Source organism: Panthera pardus, unplaced genomic scaffold, assembly GCF_024362965.1.
Source record: "Panthera pardus isolate Hobbes unplaced genomic scaffold, ASM2436296v1 HiC_scaffold_16, whole genome shotgun sequence".
NCBI lineage: Eukaryota > Metazoa > Chordata > Mammalia > Carnivora > Felidae > Panthera > Panthera pardus.
This window is the reverse complement of record NW_026526721.1, coordinates 40,044,570-40,071,662: the sequence shown is the minus strand read 5'-3', so window position 1 is coordinate 40,071,662 and position 27,093 is coordinate 40,044,570. Positions and strand designations below refer to the sequence as shown.

The 27,093-nt window shown below is 35.0% G+C and overlaps 1 long non-coding RNA gene across 2 annotated transcripts in view; it reads right to left on the bottom strand.

Annotated features, from left to right (window-relative positions):
- LOC109255363 (uncharacterized) overlaps positions 1 to 27,093 on the bottom strand; it is a 92,024-nt gene that overhangs the window by 51,614 nt on the left and 13,317 nt on the right. For both annotated transcript variants that reach the window (XR_002075198.2, XR_008422436.1), the window contains exon 2: positions 11,305 to 11,429. This is a non-coding gene — a long non-coding RNA (uncharacterized LOC109255363). The remainder of the gene's footprint in view (positions 1 to 11,304; positions 11,430 to 27,093) is intronic.

The following is a 27,093-nucleotide window of genomic DNA, read 5'->3' as shown; positions in this document are numbered from 1 at the left end:
GAGAATACAGACCAGGTAACAAGTGCTCTGGGAAAGACTTATTCATGGGGAATCAAATGGGTCCCACTAATGGTTCAATTTACTTCTAATTTGGATCTCTCTTTAGGAGAATGTATGATCTAGTCATAGATGAAGTTCATGGTAGGAAGGAATTTGGTTTCAACTTAAGAACTGGGAAACGATAGTCTTTTTGAATCAGTTCTGAAAGGAAGAACAGAAAATTGAAAAATAACCAAAACATTGCTAATTGCTTAATATGCGTGGTCTATTGACTTCTAAACTATTTGAAGTAGATATCAAATACTGCATAACTGTATAAATTTGGCAGAGAGAGATTCTTTAAGTAGGGAAAGCACTGTATCTGCTTATGTGGTAGAGTACCAATGTATTTGTGTGTGTGTGTGTGTGTGTGTGTGTGTGTGTGTGTGTGTGCATGCATGCATATGTGTATACATACACATAAGTATTATGCTTACCTTATGTGTGTATGTATATGTATACATCTGTTTACACACGCTCACACACAACATCTTACAGTTCTAATTTAGGAATTCAATCATTTATCACATGGAGTTTACTGATTAGAGGACTCCTACTTTGGGTTTTACATCCAAATACACCATCTCTATCCCAGAAATAAAATCACTGAATTAGGAACATGATTAGCTAATTTGTAAGAGGATATTCATCCTACTAAGTAGTTACTTGCCATATATAAAACAAAATATCCTCCTGAGTTTAGCAGCCAATCTATATATTTTTCAAAAATGGAACAAAATAACTTTCCTTTCATCAGAATTTAGCATGTGAACTCTGATTCCTAAACTACTTATTTAAAATGTAAGTAGGGGTGCCTGGGTGGCTCATTTGGTTGAGCATCTGACTTTGGCTCAGGTCATGATCTCACCACTTGTGAGTTCGAGCCCCGTGACGACAGCTCAGAGCCTGGAACCTGCTTCAGATTCTGTGTCTCCCTCTTTCTCTGCCCCTCCCCCATTTGCACTCTGTCTCTCTCTCTCTAAATAAATAAACATTAAGAAATTTTTTTAAGTGTAGGTAGATTTTTTTTCTGATTAAAAAGATAAGAATCTGTGTATAAGTGCAAGCTTTATAACAATATACAGAGGATTTATTTTTAATGCTTTATAGAGTGCAGGGGTTATCTGCATTGTTTGTTGAAATACTATCTTCTTGATCCCAGCTCAGAGGTTCTGATCCAGTAGGTCAGGAAGGAGGCCAAGAAATATACTTTTATTTTAACAGGTAGATTAGGGTGTTTTGATGTAGTAGGCTCAGGGCAAACAGTTAAGGCTTTTATTTTTATTTTTTCCTTGTTGCAGTTTGAGAACATTCTAGACACCTAAGAGAGGCAGAGCCCTGTTCACTCTATATGCTTTGATCTAAATATAACTCTCAAAGAAGCAGAGTTTACCAGTGGAAACAATGACAATTTTCCAAACAGTTTACAGCCAGGATAAAGAACACTGCAGACAAAGATAAACTGTTATCTTTGCAACTAAAAAAAGTCTAAAGATGCAAAAATCTCTCATACATGGCCTTTCCTTAACAGCTAAAGAAAAAGTGTTGTTGATTCAGACTCTCACATCTTAAAGAAGAATGTTCAGGTAAGAGAATGGTGATTTCAAGACACTTAAACCCTGTCACACAAGTCTGAAGTTTGCCAGTTTGAAGACAAAAACAAAACAGCAAAAAAAATAAAACTTTGCAAATATTTTCTGTATTCATCCAACATCCAAAGGCTTTTTATTCCTGGGACTCTTGATAAAATTTTCAAAGATCTCAAATATAACTTTCAAATATCATTATTTTGCTATAATATCAATTCTTGATAATGTCAAATGTGAAACCCTGGGGTGATTTGAAAAAGGTTTGCCTTGGAGCGCCTGGGTGGCTCAGTCGGTTGAGCGGCCGACTTTGGCTCAGGTCATGATCTCACGGTCCGTGAGTTCAAGCCCTGCGTCGGGCTCTGTGCTGACAGCTCGGAACCTGGAGCCTGTTTCGGATTCTGTGTCTCCCTCTCTCTGACCCTCCCCCATTCATGCTCTGTCTCTCTCTGTCTCAAAAATAAATAAATGTTAAAAAAAAATTAAAAAAAAATTAAAAAAAAAAAAAAAGAAAAAGAAAAAGGTTTGCCTTGATTCCGCAAAAGAGACAAAAGTTTTTGCCTTGAGGGGGCACCTGAGTGGCTCAGTCAGTTAAGTGGCTGACTCTTGATTTTGGCTCAGGTCATGATCTCAGCTACCGAGTCCCCCCCCCCCCCCCCCAACACACACACTCTCTCTCTCTCAAAATAAATAAATAAACATTAAAAAAAAAGAGGACAGGCTTATGACATTAGAGTCTGTAATCCTTACTGACTGTGTGACCTTGGGCAAGTCACTTAGTCTCGCTAATTCTCAGTTTCCTCACAGGGATGACAGCAGTACCAATCACTGTTAATAATAACAGTACAAGGAGATGATTTTAGTATGTTGCTCATGTGGTTATGAAGAATACAATCATCCCTACATAGTGTAAGTATAATTTTCAAAAAGTTAACAACATGACTCATTTACAAATATATGTTAAATATTTGTCAAAGATTTTATTCAGTGTGCTAATTAATGGATAAGCCAATCAGATGGCAAGGCTGACCCATAGCATTTTGAGGATCTGGGTATTTATAGTCATTTTGAAACATTATTAGTACAAGATCTAGGTAAGATTTAATACTGATTAATGTTCTATGGAGTAATAATCTATGCCAGTTGGGTTTATTTTGTTCCTGGAAAGAAATTATTTCTGTGTTAGAAAAATATCTGCAAAGTAACATGTAACTAAGTCTGGACTTTTCCTCAGCAACAGTGAATTTAACAAAGCATATTCTCTAGATTATTAAATAATTTGGAGTGTGCCTGTTAGATATTAAAAGCATTCTTTCTTGTCTTGTTTATATAATTTTTATTAATATCCTTTAAGGGACAAGGACCCTATAAAACTTAGCTACTAATATTTTTATCACTATTATACTTTATAGGTCAAAATGTTTGTGCACCACAACTAGGTTATCACTTTTCTGTATCATGCTTATCCATCATAACAGAAAATTCCTCTCATATATATAAGAACATCTAAAGAGTTATTCCTGAGGTCACACAATGTGCCAACAACTTGCAGGAAACACCAGGATAACTATGGATTTACAGTATATACTGTCCAATGGATTGATTGTTTCTTCATTCAATTATTGATTGAATGTCAGACACAGAGAATGCTGTACTGAATAGGACACAGTCTTTCTTTTATGAAACTGTATCTCAAATGTATACATAATATTTATTTAAAATCCATTTCTACTTCAAATGTGCCATACACATTGATTAGAAAAACAACCAGGGAAAAGCATTTTTGTGAAGTGACACCAGTTTTTACCCAAAAACTTTTTTACACAACCTGAATTGTCTGGAGCAAGTCCATCAGTCTCCTAATTCAAGACATAGGCGGCAACATAACATCGGTGCTCACCTTTCCAGCCCTCTACTGCATGGTCACTTGTTAAAAATCCAAAATAGTTTTTTGTATTTAAAAAAATAAAGCAACCAAAATTTAGTGAGGTATCACTTCACTGTGTTTTCATTAAATAGATCCTCTCAAATCTATTGTGCTTCTATTAGTTTCAAGGTATTTGGTTTCTCGATAAAGAAAAATTTTCCATACCCAAGAGAAATCATGAGACATTAATATATTTATGATGACAAACCAGAGCGTAATAAAATGAGCTAATGAATAATAAAATTGCACCATTATAACACATATCATTTATGTTATGACCAAGAAGAGTCCTGCTGTTCTGAAAATATATCTATGTGCATATGTTGGTGGACTCTTTGCTATTCTTCATACACTTCAGTGAGTCCATACACATGGGCATATTTTAGTATTTAAACACACACACACACACACACACACACACACACACACACACACACACAGAAGAATTAACACATAATAAATAGATTTTACTCTATGCCATGGTTATGAGGAAAGCTATTTTATCTTTTCTCCAAAAATAATATATGCAAGGACATACAGTTTTGCACATCACTTCAAGGGGATTACAATCCCTCTAGAATTATATTCTAGGGTAACAAATACACTACAAAAATTATGTCTACATTAAATATTTAAATGCTCAGGGAGAATTTTTTTATATGCTCTGCCAAGTTATTTTCAAAATAAAAAATTCATTTTTATATTTATAATATGACTCCATTTATTTTGCAAATAAGACTAAAAGTTAAGTTTTGCTTAAATTAGAGGAATACCATCATATATATTAGACTAATGATGACTTGGGGGTTAAACAATTTTTTTAATGCTTATTTATTTTGAGAGAGAGAGATAGAGAGCAAGCAGGGGAGCGGCAGATCAAGAGGGAGAGAGAGAGAATCCCAAGCAAGTTCTGTGCTGCTAGTGAAGAGCCCCACGCAGCCTCTATTTCATGATCCAGAGGATCGTATCCTGAGCAGAAATCAAGAGTTGGATACTTAAGCGACTGAGCCACCCAGGTGCCTGCCTATTTGTTTAGGCATATCCAACAAATTACTTAGGCTTCGTTTGATAATTTCAGTGCTGGCTTTCAGATTCTGCATGTTACATACAAATAAAGAATGTTAACTTATCCTCAAATGATTGTAAATAAAAAATGAATATCCCTTTAGAAATTAGTGGATAATTCTCACGAAGTCACACAACCAAACTATTAGAGTTTGGAGACAAAACCGAAGTCGTGAAATAGGCAGAAGGAAGTGCTGGTGAGCCTGTGGAGGAAGTTGTCAGTGGTTGCTGCTGGGTTTGCTGGACTGTACTGGCTGGCTGGGTGGTCAGTCTTTTCAAAGGAACGGGAGAACCAAACATAGCCTCAGGACAGATCTTATTGGTTTTTTGTTTGTTTGTTTGTTTGTTTGTTTGTTTGCATGCTGGCTTGGCACCACAAATAAAAACTATTACTTATCTACCTTTGAAATGGGACCACATCTACAAATGATTTTCTGTTGATAAAAAGCACTTGAAAAAAAAACACGTTTTCTTTTTCTCTGTTTTGTTGTTTAGGAAGGAATGGACTCGAGACAATGTGAAATAATTATTTTACTCTTTGATCCAGAAAGTTGGATCAAAGATATTAATGATAAGAGATGATCCTTTCCAGAAAATTCACACACTCAAAATGTTTTGCATTTAGTTCTTAGAATGTCCATTGTTATAATAAAACCAAAATGAAGATTTATTTTATTTTAAATTTTCAAGGGCTAGATATGAATTTTGTCATTGACTCAAGTCCTTTTGTTTCTGATTTCAATCTTTTCTGGCTACTCTGTATTGAGTGCCTAATTTACTATTGATCAACCCCTCCTCTGTGGGTAAGGTGTCAAATAAAGAGGCAGAAGCCACACAAATTAATTCTCAACTCCGAGCAATGTTAAGTGTTAAGAAACTCATTGGGGACAAAGGTTTAATGTGCTCTTTAAAATAAAATTTTGGATTATCTATAGGTTTCAATTTTCCATTCCCCATTGTTACAGACATTGTATTCAAACTGAATTTGTTAGAAAATTCCTTTTAAAGTAATGAAAAGGGGCTAAAGATATTCTTATCTTTCCCCAGGCATGAGACTAATATTTTTTAATGCTTAACTAATCAAACTTGAATGACACTCTCCACTCGTGTTCTGTCAAGAAGTACAAGTTCCCCACTGTCAGCTATTTTACGAAGTAGGTACTTGAAGATTCTCATACACAAGACCGAAGACTGTAGAGATATAGATTACCTTCCAAATTTCTCAAGAGATGGGACAAAATTTATTAAAAGATCTTAAAATAATGTAAATAATATATCACATATACAGAAAGAGACAGTACATATATGGAAAGAGACAGTACAATTACCCTCCCCCCCCTCAGATAAAATTAGAGAAATCTTCAAGCCTTCTAGATCTGGTCTAGATCTACCATAGAGTAGGCTTACCGGCTATATGTTCAAATGCTCTGCTCTCTCTGACCTTCCCCTTAGTGGTGAAGACTCCATGCAGAGAACCATAGAATTTCATTAAGTTATCCCAGGAGAGAAGGATACAGATTCTGGATGAGTGTGATTTCTTATGGCCTGGCTGTCTTGAGGTTAAATGTGTATAATAGCTGGATACTGGTTATTCCCATATCTCCTCATCCTTTTTCAAGTAAGGAGTTTCTCTCAGGGCTATCACGGTAAATATACTTTGGTGCACCATTTTGTAATATAAAATAAATTTGGGAAGAAAAAGGAGAGTGCTTATTTTGAAGGCTGATGAAATTATGCTCCATTGTTTTCCAATTTCTTTATCTAATAAATTGACTAAAATAGAATTAATTTTTCTAAAGATTTGATATTTTGTTTGAAAAAGGCTTTGAAATATTTCAGCTTAAAGTCTCAATTGCAGAATGTTATTTTCATACAAATGAGAAAAGCACACATACTAAAGTATTTATCTAGATTTTTAAATCTTGATGTTCAGGAGTATATGAAAATAGATTTACATAAAAATCATATTTGTTTATGACATAGGGTACAAAATGGTAGTACAGTTTGACAAATAAAATCTTGGAAAGAAATTTTTAAATAGGTAAGGGCAATAGGAAAAATGATAATAACACCTTCCATTAGCCAGTAATTATTTATGGACCTTTAAGCATATTGTAGGTGCTGTGGTACTACCTCTCTTCAAACAGTTTATTTGACAGTGGGGAAGACAAATCGTACATAAACAGCACAAATATGACAAGATGCATACTTACAGAGACATATGAAAGTTCAAGGGGAATACTAAGCTGAGAAAAATTGACTGAGATGAGGCCATGGCTGACAAAGTTTTCTAAAGGACTTTAGCAAAAACTATCAGGCATTAGCCAAACATATAAGCACAAGTGAGGATGGGCATTCTAATCGGAGAGACTGATCATGTGGGCACAAAGGAATGAAAAAAGATGAACTTCATGAGAAAGCCAAACAGTGAAAAAGAGTGAGCGTCAGAACTGAGTTTGGAAACATGTGCAAGAGTAGGATAGAGAAGGCTAAAAAATCTGTACTTTTGTTTCTCATCTAAAAAGAGTCATTGATGTATATATCAAAACAAGAAGACAGCATGAAGGGAAATAGTTTCCAGCTATTCTAGAATGAGGATTTTCAGAAGCATAGAATGAAACAGTTTCCCTGAGACAGAATAGGGTCTCATTAGGTCCCATTATCTTTGTTGAGAAAAAAAGGAAATCCTTGCTACTCAAAAGAGATCAGTACAAGAGGCCTAGGAAACAATGCAGGGTTTCTGCAAGTGTGTTGTGGGTAACATACGATGGTGCCCAGAGTGGCAGGAAAATGCAGTAAGAGAACTAGCATCCGGTGAGCATCCAACACACGTCAGGAAATATCTTTAAGTAACACGATCTTATGTAGTTTTCACAACAACCCTATGAAGTGTGCACTACTATCTCAAAGTCACATATGGTTAAATTAAGTTCCAGAGAGGTGAACTTGCCCAAGATGATACCACTGGTAGAGGCAGAGACAGGATCTGAAGCCCTACCTGTCTGATACCACCTCTTAACACTCTTTTTGTAGAATCTCCTACCTCAAAGTAGAATCTCTGCAACCCACCATTGCCAAATCTTACTGCCTTGCAGGGAGAAGGCTTTGGGACATGACCCTGAGCTAACTCTGGTTTTACGGGGAAGGTGTGGTACAGTCAGAAACCAGGTCAATACATCTCTGTGAGGCTAGAATGGGTCAATCTTTCAAAGAGGTCACAGTTCAAGACAAAAAGGAGTAGGTGCCAGAGATATTTTGTAAGCAGAACTGAGAGGATTTGGTAACCCAGCTGATATATGAAATGAAGGAAAGCTGGGCATTAAGAAATGAATCTTCTGGCTTGAGAGAGTAGATAAAAGAAGGTAACTTCTACCAACATATAGAATATGGGAGGAGGTATAAACTCCATGATTAGAAGTTTAAATTTGACCTGAAAAAAAAGAGACATACTTCAGTAATTATTCAAATAAATTCAAGAGAGAAAAACCAGAGATTTTACAACAGCACATTTCATACATCTCCTGGTAGTTAATTTATTGCAAGCCCGAGCAAATGAACACTATAGTGGACTATAAAATTCATTATCAGTCAGGTCCAGAGAACTCTGAGGGTTATTATTTGGGATCATTTAAAGATATCAAATGCAATTTTAGGATCTGAAGCAGACATTACTTTTCTGGTAAGAGATATGTAAATGACACTGCAAAGTTAATCGATTAAGGGTATTGTCTGAAAAGTTGTTAGGGCAAATAAGACATTTGAAGAGTAGAAAAACAGATTTACCACCATGGCACATTTTTATGTGCCTTAGCTATTGCACAATTTGAAAGGATTTGGCATAATATTACTTCTTATGATCGCCATCATCAAGTCTGAACATCATGTTTGACTATGGGAGGAAAGATGAAATGAATTCCTAAGTATAAACATTCAGGATATAGGGAAGGAAGTTTGAGAGATGAAGAGTTCAAACAAAAACAAAAATGACTTTCCCTTTATTAGTTTTTAGAGCTTCCATTCTTACAGAATTAACTTGAGTTGAAAATAGGTAGAATTATTTCTTTGAATCAATACGATATTTTTGGCTCTCTGTATTCAAAAGGAATGCCAAGAATGTATTTCGTTAACAAAGAATGCATTTATGGAAGAACATCTAGCACACTGATGATCATGTGTAGCTATTAGTCTGATTCCCATGGATTCCCAGCCCGTTTCCACTGATGGATTCATACTATGGTTATGAATTCATTCATTCACAAGTATTGTGATAGGCAGCATTGTAGGTACAGATCTGTGAATAAAACTGGACAAGTCCTTTCCTAACAGGGGAGACAGACAATAAATAAACACATAAGTAGAAATATAATTTCCAAGAGGGCTTTGAGCTATGAAGAGTAACAAGTAAAAAGGCCTGTTTTACATAGATGAGTGAGCTTAAAATAATGGCCAGGGATCTGATCATATAGCATTTTACAGGACATGATAAAGTATATATATTACAGTAGAATCAATAGGACTTTTGCTGATGGACTAGATGAGGATGAGAAGGAAAAGGAGGGGTCAAGAATGACATCCATATTTTTGACTTAAGCAACCAAGGGTTTAGTAGCACTATAAGAAAAATAGGGAAAATTTGGGGAGAAACAAATTAGGTAGACTGAGAGGTTGATCTGGTGATCTGGAGATGTAGGTTGGACACACAAGGATGGTGCAGAGTCATGTGATAGCTAAGTCTAGAGGTCATGGGAAATTCAGGACTGGAACTATAATCGGAAAACATTGAAAAATTTTTCAGCCATGGGAACAGTTGAGACAATATGAATGTGGATAAAGAAGGGAAGAGGGCTGAAATTCCTAGAGCATTCCACCATCTGGAAAATAGACTGCATGGCAAGAGGCTTTTGCAACAGAACACCTCTGCTCTCTATGTTACTTCTCTGAAACTCAAACTGGCAATCCACTACAGCTTATAAATTGTTGATACTCTCTATCATAACTGTGAATCAATGCACTGGGAAAATAAAAGCCTTTTAAAAAGAATAGTAAGGAGAATGGGGACCACCAGGATTTCTAAGTCTAATATAGAGAATTACAAATTAGTACAAACTTAAAAGTATTTATGGGGAGCCTGGGTGACTCAGTTGGTTAAGCATCTGACTTTGGCTCAGGTCATGATCTCGTTGTTCGAGAGTTCGAGCCCCGCGTCCAGCTCTGCGGTGACAGCTCAGAGCCTGGAGCCTGCTTCAGATTCTGTGTCTCCCTCTCTGCCCCTCCCCCACTCAGGCTCTGTCTGTCTGTCTCTCTCTCGTTAAAAAAATTTAAACTTAACAGAAACCCATGGGGGAGGGGAAGGAAAAAAAAAAGAGGTTAGAGTGGGAGAGAGCCAAAGCATAAGAGACTCTTAAAAATTGAGAACAAACTGAGGGCTGATGGGGGGTGGGAGGGAGAGGAGGGTGGGTGATGTGTATTGAGGAGGGCACCTTTTGGGATGAGCACTGGGTGTTGTATGAAAACCAATTTGACAATAAATTTCATATATTGAAAAAAAAATTAAAAAAAATTTAAACTTAAAAGTATTTTTCACAGATGGTAACATTTTGGGTATCCATTTCACACACATACACGAAATAGTTCATTTATTAAACAACTACTTCTAGCTTTGGAACTGTAGCTGACATGATACAGTATGCCAGGCTGTCTCCTAATAACTATTAAAATTCATATACACGGCAACAGAGTTACCTTATGATTACATTACTATCCTAAATAATAATATGCATTTCTATAAAACTTGATGTTTTATGAAACATTTTTGATGATCTCAGACAACTGTATAAGGTTTGGAAAGTAAATATTATTATCATTGTTTTGCTAATAAGCACACTGTGATTCAGAGAGGTTGACTGATTTGAAGAATGTCTTCCAGGTAGGAGTATATAACCTGAACTAGGAAGTTATGGCTCTTAATCCTTTGCTCTTCCCAGGATCCCACCATTTATTATGTAGTTTGATTTCTTATTTACACTTAGAATCAGAGGCATGTATAAGGGTTGTGCAGATTGTGTCCTGCATGGGTAATCTATGAATGGCCCCTTCACACTGGGCAGTAAGCAGCCTGAACAAGATAAGCAGTGACTGTGATTAAAATGATAATTTACTTTGACTATTATGTCAAATAGCCTCAGAAACATGGAGAGATAAGAGCTAAAAATGATTTGTCATTCTATTAGAGATAATTATAATCCCTCCAAATAATAAAAATGAAAAATTGAATTTTCCAAGTCTTGATGATTATTAAAATTCTTTGCTAAATCTGAAATTTTGCAGGTTTTCTTTCAGTATAGTATTTAATGTCCATTTTTCATTTTCTAGAAGCATTTCTCTTAATTCACTTTTTCTTTCATTCATGTTCACTTATTCAAGTGTTTTGTTACCAACATTTCTAAGTTTCTACCTTATCTTCTTCCAGCAGGTTCTTAGACCTATTCTCCCCTCACCTTTAAACCTCTGGCCACTAGTGAACCAATTAGTCAATGGTGGTGGCTTTTTCTGGAAACAGTACTCACGACTTTCATCCCCCCACTGCCACTTCTGCTTTTAGTTCCTTGATTTGCCACATTGTTTTCTTCATATTTTCCCTAACTTACAACTTATTTTTCTTCATGATTTGAATCTGAGAATGCTCACCATATTGTGATAGATCAAATGATCGGTTTTCATCACCACTCTGCCTCCTCAAGTTCCTGTTCTTGTGAGAAGTCCGCCAAAGGCTCACAGTCTACTTTAATCTCACTGGCTCTTCTTAGCTCATCCTTAAAAAAAGAAATTAAAAAAGAAAGAAACAAATGATTTCTTTTTTATTGTCTTGAAACTTTTTCGGCCAAAATACACGCTGACTTTGATGTACTGATGCAGCTGTAGCTCTTCCTCTGCTACCGATAGCCACTTTTTTCAAGTTTATTTATTTTGAGAGAGAGAAAAAGAGCAAGCAGGGGAGGGGCAGAGAGAGAGGGACAGAGAGAATCACAAGCAGGTCCTGTGCTGTCAGTGGGGAGTCTCGATTTCACGAACCAGGAGATCATTAAGTGAGCTGAAACCGAGACTGAAGCTCAACCAAATGAGCCACCCAGGTGCTCCCTCATAGCCACTTTTAAGTGAAACAGGTTTAGAAGTCAAAGAAGAAGAAAAGATGTGTGTGTGTGTGTGTGTGTGTGTGTGTGTGTATGAATATAAACTGTAATAGCTGTGTTATGAAATGCATACTAACTAAATAAGGATATTTGGCTAGTTCTTTTTGTAATTAACATGTATCAATATCTACCAGACAATTAAAGAATCAATTAGAGAATTGCGAGCAAGTTTCATTATGACACTCGGGAGAATGGTCATATGACAATATGACATATTTATTCTACAATATTATGACAAAATTTATTCTACCTGGGGAGCAAAACTAGTGTTTACCAATAACTGAAAGGCAATCACAAATATTTTGAGATTTGAGGCGTTATGTGAAAGCCCTTTTCTAGTAGGCATGGGACATCAAATTGTTAACATTTAATATGGAATAAGTTAGTAGCATACTACATGTCATTCTTTGTGGGACTAAGGGTAGAATACCATAAGATTGCTGGCTATGTCAGCTGGGGTCAACATCTCATGGGAAAAAAAAAGAAACTAATAATTTTGGTCTTTCCTAATGCATAGAGTTGATAAGAGAATCAAAGAAAATAATGTACTTGTACATACTTTGGAAGATATAAGGATTGTATAAATGTAACTTATTTTAAGCCTTTGGGTTACTCATTGGGAATCTTTCTACGGCTTGTCTAGATCAGTCAGGAAATCAATGGACATCACTTTCAGTTAAAAAATTAATTGTTTTGCTTGACATGTTCCATGAGTACATGGACTTTTGACTTGGTCATATTTAGCATCATTCAAAATAAATTTAAAATTTGATTAACTGGAGTTAGTATTCACATGGTCATGCAAAACTTACAAAACATAAATACTACTGCTAGTCAAACCTGTAAGACTTAGCCACTTCATTTTTGGTTTGTTCCATTGCCTTCAAGATAGAAAACTAGTAACATTAATAGTAACAAATTTATAATATTGATTTTAACCAAGTGTACCAGTATCAACTCTCAAACTCATTACTTAAAATTTACCTCTTAAATTTAAAGAATGTAAAAATACAACCCATCATTTTATGAAGTGCTATTAAGTAATTATTCTAAAACAACATATTATTATATTCCCAAGTATCTAATTGCATCTTTGATGGTATGTGACCATCTTATTACATATTTCTCTTAGAGACGGGCAGTAAGCAATGCATCCAATTCTTTGCATACAAGTATAAATCATGGTAAAGTGGTTCATAATTCTAGGAAACCAATGTTATTGAAATATTTACTCATGTCTATCTATTTTGCTTTTGTCTATCAGATTCTAAGATTTAGACTTGCTCATAATTACTACTTCCCAAAGTTGGGTTGAAGTATTTCTACTGCTCAAAAACAAATTAAAATATCCATACAGAAATGTAAAAAAGCAGAATGTTAAAGTTAAAAATTAAAATTATCACACACACACAACTATAATTATCAGTGCAAAATCCTTGAAAAGAGGTCCAGTAAGTTTGAATTAAATTTTTCACATTCAATATTAAATTTTTCCTAAATTTACTAATGTCTGTAGTTTGTTAATATTAAGCATAGATTTTGATTGAAATACTAATTAATATTAAATCTCATTTTAGGGAATTTATAAAATACAAAAACATTTAACTTCATATTGGCTAATATTCTTTTATTATCTTATATACATTAAAACTTTATGATCTTAAATGTTGGCATGATGGAGATACTGGTCAATATGAAGTTTTTTTAATCAATAAATAAGTTAATTTTCCAGTTTTATTTCTTTATACAACTTACCAAACCCAGCATAAATGGGTTGGGGGGGAAATCAGAAAATATTTTGAAAAGAAAGAGCACTATAATGGTGATGTCAAAGAAAAAAAAGAAGAGAAAAAATAATAACAAAGAGTCTAGTTAAAATTAGGTAATTTACTAAAATACTAGCATTCTTCTATGAATTTAAATAATCCAAACTCACAAACCAGATAAAAAAATAAAACTGTCCTATAAAAATAAGCCAAAAACTAAAACAATTGACACAACGAGGTAAAAATATTGAAGAGCTGAGAATAAAATCTAATCATCTTATGCCAATTGGATTAGCAATTAAAATACTTATATGTACATCAGGTTGTGGAGAAGTGAACACAACCATACAAATTTACAGTGACAGTTGGTAAAATTCTTTTCAAAAGAACCTTGGCCGTAAGCAACATGTCCCAAAAACGTTTATAACATCTGACTAGTAATCCCATTGCTGGAATTTATTATGCAGATATAATTTAAATAAAGTAAAATAGTACATGTATAAGACAACTCATTAAACTGTTTATAACAGTGAAAAACTCCAAGTAAACTCTCTTTGTTGTTCTATGGGTAACAAGAAGTTAAAGGATATTTTTCCTGCTCCCTAGAATTTTAGGCCAAAGCTGAAGACAGAAAGGCAACAAGAACCAATATATAACTTTATAAATCTAGCAATAAGGTTCTATAAATTTCAATAAGTTGTTGACGCTAGTCAAACTCTTGCAGTGCATACAGAGAGTATTCTAAAAGTACCTTATGCCACAGTCTGAATGTGTATGTCTCCCACAAATTCATTATGTTGACACCTAATCCACAATGTGATACTATTAGGAGGTGGACCTTTGGGAAGCCACTAGGTGACCAGGGTAAAACCCTCATGAATGGGATCACTAATCCCTTAAAAAGGAGGGCCCAGAGAGCTCTCTCTTCCCTTCCTCCGCTGGGAGGATTAGAAGAGAGGAGACAGCCATCCATAAACCAGGAAACAAACACACTAGCACCACATCTGTGAATACTTTGATCTGAGACTTCCTAGCTTCCAAGAACTGCAAGAAATAAATTTCTGTTGTTTGTAAGCCATCCAGTCTATGGTACTTTGTCATAGCATCCTGAACTAAGATACCCCATTATACTCTTCCCTCACATCTGGAGCTAAGATGGGACAGGTAAGGTTTCTAGTGATCAAAATTTAAGGAGGTACATACACAGCCCTGAGAGTAAATGCCTACTTAAATACTTTGCTTTAGACTCCTTTCCTGATTGGATTGGTTTAGCCTAGTGGCTCGATGGTATGTCTGTGTGATACATAAACAGGGGAAAGCATAGTTAGAGAGAGGCAGGGATAGGGAATAGGGGGCTGAAGAAAGGGTGGTGGTAGAGGAGTCTAAAAGCCACTATTTGGCACAAGAGGATTGCAGGTCTCCTGTGCATCAAGTGGAGGTCTGGGATGACATTTAGGTCTAATCTGTCATCTTCCACCATTCCTCCTGTTCTGCAGATTCTTCTGCTTCTGGAGTTACCTTATTCTGTGAGCAGCCTTCCTGGTGTGGTTCTGGCAGAATGTCACAAATACAGAATCTTCCAGATTTTCTCTTGACACATAAAAAATATGCAACCTTGCTATGCTAAACAGAGGGTTTGACTCTTTACTATCACCTTGCCTTCAGTCCCATTGCCTTGTACATGGATTATTTTTAGAGTTCTGTAGACTCTGTATCAATTGTTATCAGTACTGTCAATATTTGGGGGAAAAATCTGAAGATTTGTGTCTTACATATGCATGTACTTAGTACAGCTCTTTCTAGTTTCTCTCATTCATTCAGAGGGTTGTTTTACATCTACGCTAAGGTGTCTCTGGTGAGATCTCTTCAAACACGAAGCAATAAATATGTGCAGAATTCTGAGTTTTACTGCATTTGTATAATTCTTTAGAGCAACCAAAAATAAATCACAAGAACTCTTGTTTTCCTTCCTGATAATGGTGTCTCTTTGAGACCCTACAAAAGCAGCATGACATTCTGGAGGTTATCAGACAGTTTTCACGGAATATGTACTTGTCAATTAAACTTCTGACAAAGAATATCTTTCTACTAACTCTCTCGAATTTGACAGAGCTGTGCTTTATATAGCATAGCTTCATCAGCAACATGAGCAATAGTACCGAGGCGACATCTGCAAAATCAATGAATGATGAAAAATTTGACGCATATTTTAAAATATCTTAGTAATCTTATCCTTTGTATTAACTTTTTAGATTAAAACTTCCTTAAAAAAAACCAAACACTTCCTTTATGTTACTTGGAGTAGAGGCATCTGAAAGCTTGCCAGAAACAGAGGTCAAGTCACATTCCAGCTGTGCATCTCATTTATAAAATGTAGTCTAAGACAATTCAAAAAGCTATGTTGAATGAAGGCACCTGGGTGGCTCAGTTGGTTGAGTGTCCAACTTTTGATTTCAGCTCAGGTCATGATCTCAACCGTGGGGCCTGTTTTAGACTCTCTCTCTCTCACTCTCTCAAATTAAAAAATAAATATAAACCATCTTATTAAAAAAAAAGCTATGTTGAACAAAGTTAATACCTCTTTGATAGCATTCAGTTGCAGGGCTACCAAATCAGCAAAACTGATACTTTTCTGTACATTGGGAAATGTAAGAATTAGCATTTAGTTTCATTTGTGTCTCTGTGCAGGTGCCTGTATACATGGGTGTGGCTATTTGTAACATCAGAAGAACTGTGGACTCATAACATTCAAATTGGTCTACTTTGTGCATATACTTTTTGTTTATAAAAATATTTCTGTAATTCGTTTTCTTAGTTCGATATAACAATTTTGAAGTTTTAAGGAGGAAAAGAATTATTATAGTTCTTTTGTGGAAAATAATAAGAAGCCCAGGGAGTATTAATTCATTGAACTTTCATTTGTTTATTAAATATGCATTTGCTGATTTTTTAAACCTTATTTTTATCAGTAGTTACTGGGTACACAATAACTAGACATATTCCTTGCTTTTCAGAAGCTCATGACATGATGAGAGTGGGGGAGATATTTTTTTATACATAATTGCACATAAATACAATTCGTTCAACTATAAATACATACAAATAAGAGCTGTGAGAGGCCAGTAAGTTGAATAACAATTTCTAGAGAGACTCTAGGAAGATTTTATTGAGGCTGTGATTGCTAAGTGGCTCTTGGTTGAGAAATTTGGAATGGCAGGTTAATCTGGTTTAGAGATGAAGTTGAAAATGTAGACAGAGGCCAGACTGAAGAATCTTTAGATCGGGTTAAAGGTTAAAAGTACTTGATTTTTATCACTCTTCTACTCCCTTGCTTTTGCCACACCTATTGCCTCCCAAGTACTATCCAAAATATTAAACAACTTAACAAATTATATAAAATATATAACACTTATAAGCCAGAAAATCAGGAAAGTGTTGTTGTAGAAACTAATCAAAGAGAGTTTTAAGAAAGAGTTTCTGAAGCTAAAAGTATTAAGAATAAGTAGAACCACAAAAATTTGATTGAAGACGTACAATATAAAAAGGAGTAAATTCTGACATCAATAACATAAAGTGTGAAAGGATAAAACTGTAAAGCTTTTGTATATGATTGAAGTTAGGTTGTTATCAGTTTGCAGCATACTGTTATAATTATAAGAAGTTTTGTGCAAGCCTCTTGGCAACCATGAAGAAAAAACCTACAGTAGATTAAAAAAGATTAAGAGAAAAGAATCAAGTATATTACTACCAAAAAACTCCACCAAATCACAAAGGAAGACAGCAAGAGAGGAAAATAAAAGAATTACAAAACAGACAGAAAACAACACAATGGCAATGGTAAGTCCTTTTCTATCAATAAATTACTTCAAATCAATCAAATTACTCACCAATCAAAAGATGTAAAGTCGCTGAATGGATGAAAAAAATTTCCAAATGAATGCTGTCCATAGGAGACTCAGTTTAGATTTAAAGATACACATGGAGTAAAGTGAAAGGATGGACAAATATAATCCATTCAAATGGTAACCAAAGGAAAGCAGCTGGCTATACTTAAGCCACACAAAACAGATTTTTAGCCAAAAATTGTCTTGAAAGACAAAATGTTTAGCAATATTATCAAAAAGAGTCAATTTCACCAAAAAAAATATAACGATTATAAATATACATGCACTCAACACTGGAGCACCTAGTACATGAAGCAAATGCTGACTGATTAAAAGAGAAATAGACAACAATACAATAGTAATAGACTTTACTACTCCACCATCAATAATGGAGAAAATCAATAAGGCAAAAGTTCATTTGAACAACACTAGAATAAATGGAACGGACAGACACATACAGAATGTTTCGCTCAACAGCAGAATACACATTCTTCTCGAGTGCATGTAGAACATTCTCCAAGACAGATTACATCCCAAGTCACAAAATGAATCTCAACAAATTTAAGGAGACTAAAATCATTCCAAGTATCTTTTCCAATCACAATGAAATAAAACTACAATAACAAAAGGAAAATGAGAAAACTCACAAATGCATGGAAATTAAACAATGTACTCTTGAACAACCATTGGATCAAAAAATAAATCAAAAGGGAAGTTACAAACTATTTTAAGACACATGAAAATAAAAACATAACATACAAAAATTTACAGAATATAGCAAAGCAGTATAAAGAGGGAATTTTATGTCAGGAAATGTCTATATTAAAAAATAAGAAAGTTCTTAATTAAATAATTTAACTTTGCTCCTCAAGGAATTAAAGGGGAAGAACAAACTAAGCTCAAAGTTAGTAGAAAGAAATAATAAAAAACGATAAACCAACAAGTTGGGTTTTTTTTTGAAAAGATCAACAAAGTCTTTAGTTAGACTAATCAAGAAAAAAAGATACCACAGAAATGAACAGGATCATAAGAGATTATTACAAATAATTATATACCAATAAATTGGAAATGTAAAATAAATGGATAAATTCCTAGAAACACACAATACAATAAGACTGAATCAAGAAAAAATAGCATGAATCGATGAATAACAAATAAGGAAATTGAATCTGAAATAAAAAATATTCTATCAAAGAAAAAGTCCAGGACCAAATGACTTCACAAGTTAATTCCACCAAACATTAAAAAAAAATAATACTCATCCTTGTTAAACTCATCCAAAAATAGAAGAAGAAAGAAACACTTCCAAACTCATTTTATGAGGCCGGCATCACCCTGATATCAAAGCCAATAAAGATACCATAAGAAAAGAAAACTACAGGCCAATTTCTCTGATAAATATGGATGCAAAATTCTTCAACAAATTCTTAGCCTACCAAATCAACAGTACATTACAAGGATGATACAGATGGACCAAGTGGGGTTAATCCCTGGTATGCAAGGATGGTTCAACATATGTCAATGAATCAATGTGATATACTGTATTAGAAGAATGAGGGATAAAAATTCCATAATAATCTCAACAAATGCAGAAAAAGCATTTCACAAATTCAACACACTTTCATGATAAAAACCCTCAACAAAATAGGTATAGAAGGAACTTACCTCAACACAATAAAGACCACATACAGAAATCCCACAGCTAGTATCATACTCAATGATGAAAAATTGAAGGCTTTTCCTTCAAGATCTGGAACAAGGCAAGGATGCCTGCTCTCATCATTTTTATTCAACATAGTACTAGAAGTCCTAGCCAGGACAATCAGGCAAGACAAAGAAATGCAAGGAATCCAAATGAGAGAGGAAGAAGTAAAATTATTTCTGTTTGCAGATAACATGATCTTATATGTAGAAAATCCTAAAGATTACACACACACACACACACACACACACACACACACACACACACAAACCCTCATTAGAACTAAAAAGTGAATTCAGCAAAGTTGCAGTATACAAAATCACCATATAAAAATTACATTTTTCTATGTACCAACAACGTGCTATCTGAAAAGAAAATTCTAACAACAATCCCATTGACAATAGGATAAAAAACCCCAAAATATTTAGAAATAAATTTAACCAAGAAGGTAGAGGACATGTGCACTGAAAACCATAAAATACTGATTACAGAAAAAACAGACACAAATAACTACAAAGACATTTTGTGTTACGGATTGGAAGAGTTAATATCATTCAAATGTCCATACTACCCAAAACAATTTGCAGATTTCAGTGCAATCCCTATCAAAATCCCAAAGTCATTTTTCACAGAAATAGAAAAACAATCCTAAAATTTATATGGCACAACAAAAGGTCCTATAGAGCCAAAGCAATTCTGTGCAAGAAGAACAAGGATGGAGCTATCATGCTTCTTAATTTTGAAATATATTACAAAGGTACAATAATCAAAATAGTATGGTACTGGCATAAAAACAGACATATAGACCAATGAAACAGAATAGAGAGCCCCAAAATAAAATCCACATATAAGTGTCACTTGATCTTTGAGAAAGGTGCCAAGAATACACAACAGGGAAAATACAGTCTCTTCTATAAATGGTGTTGGGAAAACTGAATATACACATGTAAAAGAATGAAATTGAACCTTTATCTTATACCGTACACAAAAATTTGCTAAAACTGGATTAAAGACCTAAGCATAAGACCTGAAACACTAAAACTTCTAGAGGGAAACATAAGGAAAAATCTTTTTGACATTGGTTTTAGCAGTAATTCTTGGATAAGACATCAAAAGTGCAGGCAGCAAAAGCAAAAATAGGCAATTGGGACTATATCAAACTAAAAATCTTTCATAGCAAGAAAACAATAAAGAGAATGAAAAGGCAACCTATGGAATGGGAGAAAATATTTGCAAGTCATATATCTGATAAAGGTTTAATATCCAAAATACATAAGAGCAAAAGCAAACATAACAAACAAACAAACAAACAAACAAACAAACAAACAAAAAACCCTGGGCATCTGAATAGATGCTTCTCCAAATAAGGCATACAAAGAGTCTACAGGTATATTAAAAAGTACTCAACATTATGAATCATCAGGAAAATGCAAATTAAAACCAGAATAATACCATTTCACATCTGTTAGAATGGCTATTATCAATAAGACAACAGATAACAAATTTGTCAAGGATGTGGAGAAAAGGGAACCCTAGTGCACTGCAGTGGGAAAATAAACTGTTGTAGCCACTATGGAAACTGCATGAAGAGTACCTAAAAAATTAAAAACAGAACTACCATATAGTTCATCAATCTCATTTCTGGGTACCTATCCAAAGGAATTAAAATTATAATCTTGAAAATATAACTGCATGCCTATGTTCACTGCAGCACTATGCACAAAACCAAGATCAAAAACCACCCAAATGGATAAAGAATATATATATATATATATGTATATACACACACATATGTGTGTGTGTGTATGTGTGTAAATATATATATATATTTTTACACACATACACACACACACACACACACACACACACACACACAGTGGAATACTATTTATTCAGCCTTAAAAAGAAGGAAATTCTGCCATTCACAACAACATGAATAGACCTGTAGGATATTACCTTAATGGAAAAAGCCAGTCACAAAAGGATAACTACTACATGATCCTTTTTATATGAAGAATCTAAGATAGTCAAACTCTTATAAAGAGAGAGTAGAATGGTGATTGCCAGGGCTTAGGGGGAGGGGAAAACAGAGAGGTATCAGTCAAAGGGTACAAAGTTTCAGTTATGGGAGATGAATCCATCCTAAAGACATATTGAACAGCATAACACCTATTTATTTTTTAAATTTTTTAATGTTTATTTATTTTTGAGAGAGACAGACAGACAGAGCATGAGTGGGGGAGGGGCCGAGGGAGAGGGAGACACAGAATCCGAAGCAGGCTCTAGGCTCCGAGCTGTCAGCACAGAGCCCGATGTGGGGCTTGAATTCACAAACCATGAGATCCTGACCCGAGCTGAAGTCAGATGCTTAACCGACTGAGCCACCCAGGAGCCCAACACCTATATTAATAACACAGTACTGTATATTTTAAAATTTGCTAAGACGGTAGATCTTATGTTAAGTGTTCTTATTACCAAGAAATAATGAAGAGGGCAAGATAAAACTTTTGGAAGTGACAGGTATGTTTATGGCATGGATTTTGGTGACAGTTTCACAGATGTATACTTATGTCCAAAGATACCAAGTTGTATACATACTTTAAATATTTACAGCTTTTTACATGTGAATTTTACCTCAATGAAGTGGTTGTAAAAAAAAAGAAGTAACTTCTATAAATTATAGCAGATACTGCCAAGTGATAAGATGGGATGGAAGTTGAAGGTTGTTTTTGAATTTACCCATTTGGAGATCACTGGTGATTTCAGTAAGAACAACCACAGAGAATGATTATCTCCCTAGCCACTCAACTAAGTCCTTCTCCTCCACTAGAATCATATATTTGCATATGTTGTTGTTTGCTTAACCACATGCTTTTGTCATGTTTCAAATTTCCTCAAGGCTTGGCTGTCTTCAAATGACACTGAAAAATTAATCCAAACTAAGTCATTGAGGGAGAGTAGATGGATTAATGTATTCCTCAAAGAAAACTTAGATAAAAATCCTGAAATAATTGCCTAGATAGCTTGTTTAATATACCAGAAAGGACAAAAACACCTTCAATGATATGCTGTAAAGAGGGAGGAAGTGAAATGCTAGGTTGGTCACTCTTGCTTCCATAAGGAAAGCTACTAAGACATTATCATCTGCTACTGAAGAATGATGCTTCTGTGTCTGCAGTAATCAATAGCTTCTAATTTTACATTTGGTGTAAAATTCAGTTAAGAATTTTAATTAGCCAATATCAAATAACTATAGGAATTTGTACTCCCCATCATGTAACCTCCCTGGTCAAAACTTTTCAATGTCTCTCTGCTGATAAGTTGTATAACCTTAAGTCATCTAATTTCAATTTGGCAGTAGTTTCCTTTTCCATAAAATGAGATGATGCTTTCTTTTTAGTATTGATTTGGGAATTAAACAGAAACATATGTAAAGCAGCTAATATAGTGCATGCATCTTCAAATACGTTAACTTCATAGGAAATGGAAAATCTCACATTGGCTCATTTGTTAATTAGGTACCAAGCTACTTTTGTAGTGTATCTCCTGATCCTACCCTGGGTCTAGTTTGCAACTGAAATACATTAGGTTACTCACTTTTCTGTTAAAAAAAAATCTTTCAGGGGCACCTGGGTGGTTCAGTTGGTTAAGCATCCGACTTCAGCTCAGGTTATAATCTCATAGTTCATGGGTTCAAGCCCCACATCGGGCTCTGTACTGACAGCTCAAAGCCTGGAGCCTACTTCAGATTCTGTGTCTCCCTCTCTCTCTGTCCCTCCCCCCTCCACTCTCTCTCTCTTTCAAAAATAAATAAAACATTTAAAAAATTTAAAAAAAGGGCAGAAGTTTTTATTTAAAAAATCTCTCATACTTCTGTGTCAATTCATTTTTTTTTTGTTTGATTCACTGAAAATACTCCAAATCTGACAATTTCTACTCACCAAAATCCTGCAACTATCATTTCAAATGATATGAGGTTAAGTCTCTCCTTTATGATAGCCAAAAGTTATTTTCTTCCATGAATTCCCATGACATATTATTCCTACCTTTTGCAGACTTGTATTTTTGTGGCAAATACCACAGGTTGATCCACTCAATACCCTTTCTACATTTTTTGTCTTCTATTTCTTTCACCAGAGAGGCTCCAAAATGATAAGCAACAGCATCAAGTTGTAAAGATTATCCGTGTGCCACGTGTCCCCTCAATTCCTCAAAGTTTTGTGTTTATTTTATTTTGACACTTCAGAAATGGAAAGGAAAACATGTAAGTGATTCTTCTCTTGCGGTGGTGTCTACATTTCTCAAGAATTTTCCCTCCTAGGGGCATCTGGATGGCTCAGTCGGTTGAGCACCTGACTTTGCTCAGGTCATGATCTCACAGTTCATACTGATCTCACAGTGCACTGACAGCTCAGAGCCTGGAGCCTGCTTCAGATTCTGCGTCTCCCTCTCTCTCTGCCCTCACCTGCTCATGCTCTTTCTCTCAAAAATAAACAAACATTAAAAAGAAAAGAATTTTCCTTCCTATATAAAAGCAATTTTTCAGGTTGCTACATAGGTGTGCCAACACTAGAGACATGACCATTTCCTTACTAATCATATTACATCAATTCTGACCTCATTTTACTACTTTCTAATGAGTTAGGACAGGAAATGAGTAGTACAGAAGATGGAGAAAAAAGTATTTAATATCTACTTATATATGAGCTACATTCTTACATATTATATCTTTTGGTCATCACAAGATGCTAGTGAAATAGGTTTTGTTATTCAGAAATTTACAGATGAATATATTAAGGCTTAGATAAATTAGGTAATTTTGCTAAAATCACACACTAAGTGATGGTGCTGGGATTCAAACCCATCAGTTTCTGGTCCTAATGGTCTTGATCACTTTGAATTGCATCACACTGCCTTGTTCCTTACTTTAAATATGAGAGTACCAGGTATAAAATATCCTTTGTTTTTACCAGTTAGATCTTACATAGCCTGGTAATCATTTTTTAAAATGTTATTAAGATTATACTAGTCTCCACACCCGAAAAACAAATAACCCAGTGAAGAAATGGGCAGAAAACATGAAGAGACACTTCTCTAAAGAAGACATCCGGATGGCCAGCAGGCACATGAAAAGATGCTCAACGTTGCTCCTCATGAGGGAAATACAAATCAAAACCACACTCAGATATCACCTCACGCCAGTCAGAGTGGCCAAAATGAACAAATCAGGAGACTATAGATGCTGGAGAGGATGTGGAGAAAGGGGAACCCTCTTGCACTGTTGGTGGAAATGCAAATTGGTGCAGCCACTCTGGAAAACAGTGTGAAGGTTCCTCAAAAAATTAAAAATAGACCTACCCTATGACCCAGCAATAGCACTGCTAGGAATTTATCGAAGGGATACAGGAGTACTGATGCATAGGGGCACTTATACCCCAATGTTTATAGCAGCACTCTCAACAATAGCCAAATTATGGAAAGAGCCTAAATGTCCATCAACTGATGAATGGATAAAGAAATTGTGGTTTATATACACAATGGAGTACTACGTAGCAATGAGAAAGAATGAAATATGGCCCTTTGTAGCAACATGGATGGAACTGGAGAGTGTGATGCTAAGTGAAATAAGCCATACAGAGAAAGACAGATACTGTATGGTTTCACTCTTATGTGGATCCTGAGAAACTTAACAAAAACCCATGGGGGAGGGGAAGGAAAAAAAAAAAAAGAGGTTAGAGTGGAAGAGAGCCAAAGCATGAGAGACTCTTAAAAACTGACAAGAAACTGAGGGTTGATGGGGGGTGGGAGGGAGGGGAAGGTGGGTGATGGGTATTGAGGAGGGCACCTTTTGGGATGAGCACTGGGTATTGTATGGAAACCAATTTGACAATAAACTTCCTATACTGAAAAAAAAAAAAAAAGATTATACTAGAGGTATGCTGGACTTAGCTCCCACTGGCCAAAAACCATTGGGAACATTTCTTCCCAAATGTGTTCAGTGACTTCATTTTATTAGTTGGAAATTGATCATGATACGGGGTGCCTGGGTGGCTCAGTTGGTTAAGTGTCCAACTTTGGCTCAGGTCATGATCTCGTGGTTCGTGAGTTCAAGCCTCGCGTCAGGCTCTGTGCTGACTGCTCAGAGCCTAGAGCCTGTTTCAGATTCTGTGTCTCCCTCTCTCTCTGACCCTCCCCCATTCATGCTCTGTCTCTCTCTGTCTCAAAAAAAAATAAACGTTAAAAAAAATTAAAAAAAAAAAAGAAATTGATCATGATACACTGTTTGCAATAGGAAAATCGGCAAACTTTACAAATCTGGGCTCTTGCTCTCCCTCCCAACGTTGGTTGATTAACATTCACTGGAACACCACTAGTCAAACATTTTCATCCAGAATCTTTAAAAGCATTTTTAAAAATAATTTTAATATTAATCTCTTTCCTTTGTTATTACATACCTTTCAGAGCTGAGTTTTCATCAGTTCACATTTGAAATATTATTGTCATATCCTTTATGCTGCAAAGACTTCCCACTATTACAAAACAAAATCCATCAATTTCCTTTATTCCCCTTATTTACTCATAACCTTACCTTGCTCCTTTTTCAAATTGCAATTTAAATGTGTCATTGTGCCAAGAACTATTGAATTCAAGTAGTTTCCGAACTTGTCTGTAGGAATGCTTTTTTCACAACAGAACTCTATTGAATATCCAAAAATAACTGAACTGCAAGGGAAGATTTAAAAATAATCATTTAAAGAAGCAGTAAGCCAGAGTGTTGGATAAGTCCTAATTTTATGACCCCTGTTCACATATAACTGAAAATATCCTAACTGAGAATTTAAGGAGTATGAAGTAAGTAGCCGTTTTGAACTATGAGAAGAGAGAAGTTAATGAAGTATCTGAAATCAGGATTATATATGAGTACCTAGTCTATGATCAATTGGTACATTAAAAAAGAGTTAGATCATTTGGGGGAAAATAAGAAAGTTTTAGTATTCTAAGCTTATAAGACCTGACAGAAGCTCTATCTCAGCTAGATAAAGAATTCAATGTATACACATCTGGCCAAATGCTTCTTAAAATTAATAACACCTGTGCAAAGTTACAATTTATACTTCTTCATATGATGTATAAACCGGGTCAAAGCCACAACTTGAGGAATTTCTTTACAAGATTGCATATAGTTCTTTGCCCACTTGAGTTCATATTAAAATAACTTATAAACCAGTAAAGAAGAAAATGATTGAGCTACTGTTAAAAACTAGTGATACCTGACATCTTCCTGGCACAAATTTCAGGAATTTCTGCTTGAAATAGTGTGAATCAATCTGATGGAAGGCATAGTGAAAAGTAATTAAAATTTTACCTCCTTCAGAAAAGCTGTGTATCTGGGATGAATGAAGCAAAGAGAGTGCTAGCAGGCTCTATCTGACATACCATACATGTGGGTAAAGTAATGGCAGCAAAAGAAAGTTTGGGTAGGAAGGGAAGGTATTATTCCCATACCTGCTGTTTCCTTGGAGCCTTGAGAGGCATGCTAATCCAGAAATGTGTCATTTGGCCAAGCAAGGAATTGGACACTACTGAAGTTTATTGTGGCAAGGGCAGTAACATCAAATGGAATAGATGATGACATTTTGATGAAAGAAGTTTCTTTTGAAACCATTTGTTCCCTTCACTTTCTATCAGGCCACACAATCTTAGAAATGATAAGAAATTTAAGCAATGATCTATATCAATTTCTAATAGAATACACATCAACTCTACTTGGCTATAATATCAAAAAATAAACAAATCAAGAAATTATCCATCAGTGTCAAAAAATAGTGACAAAAGAAGAAATAAGAAAACACGGAAAAATTTTTGGTCCAGGTATAATGGAATCTGATATTTAAAGAAGCTAATTAAAATTGTAAGGTAAGCTCACCTATTAA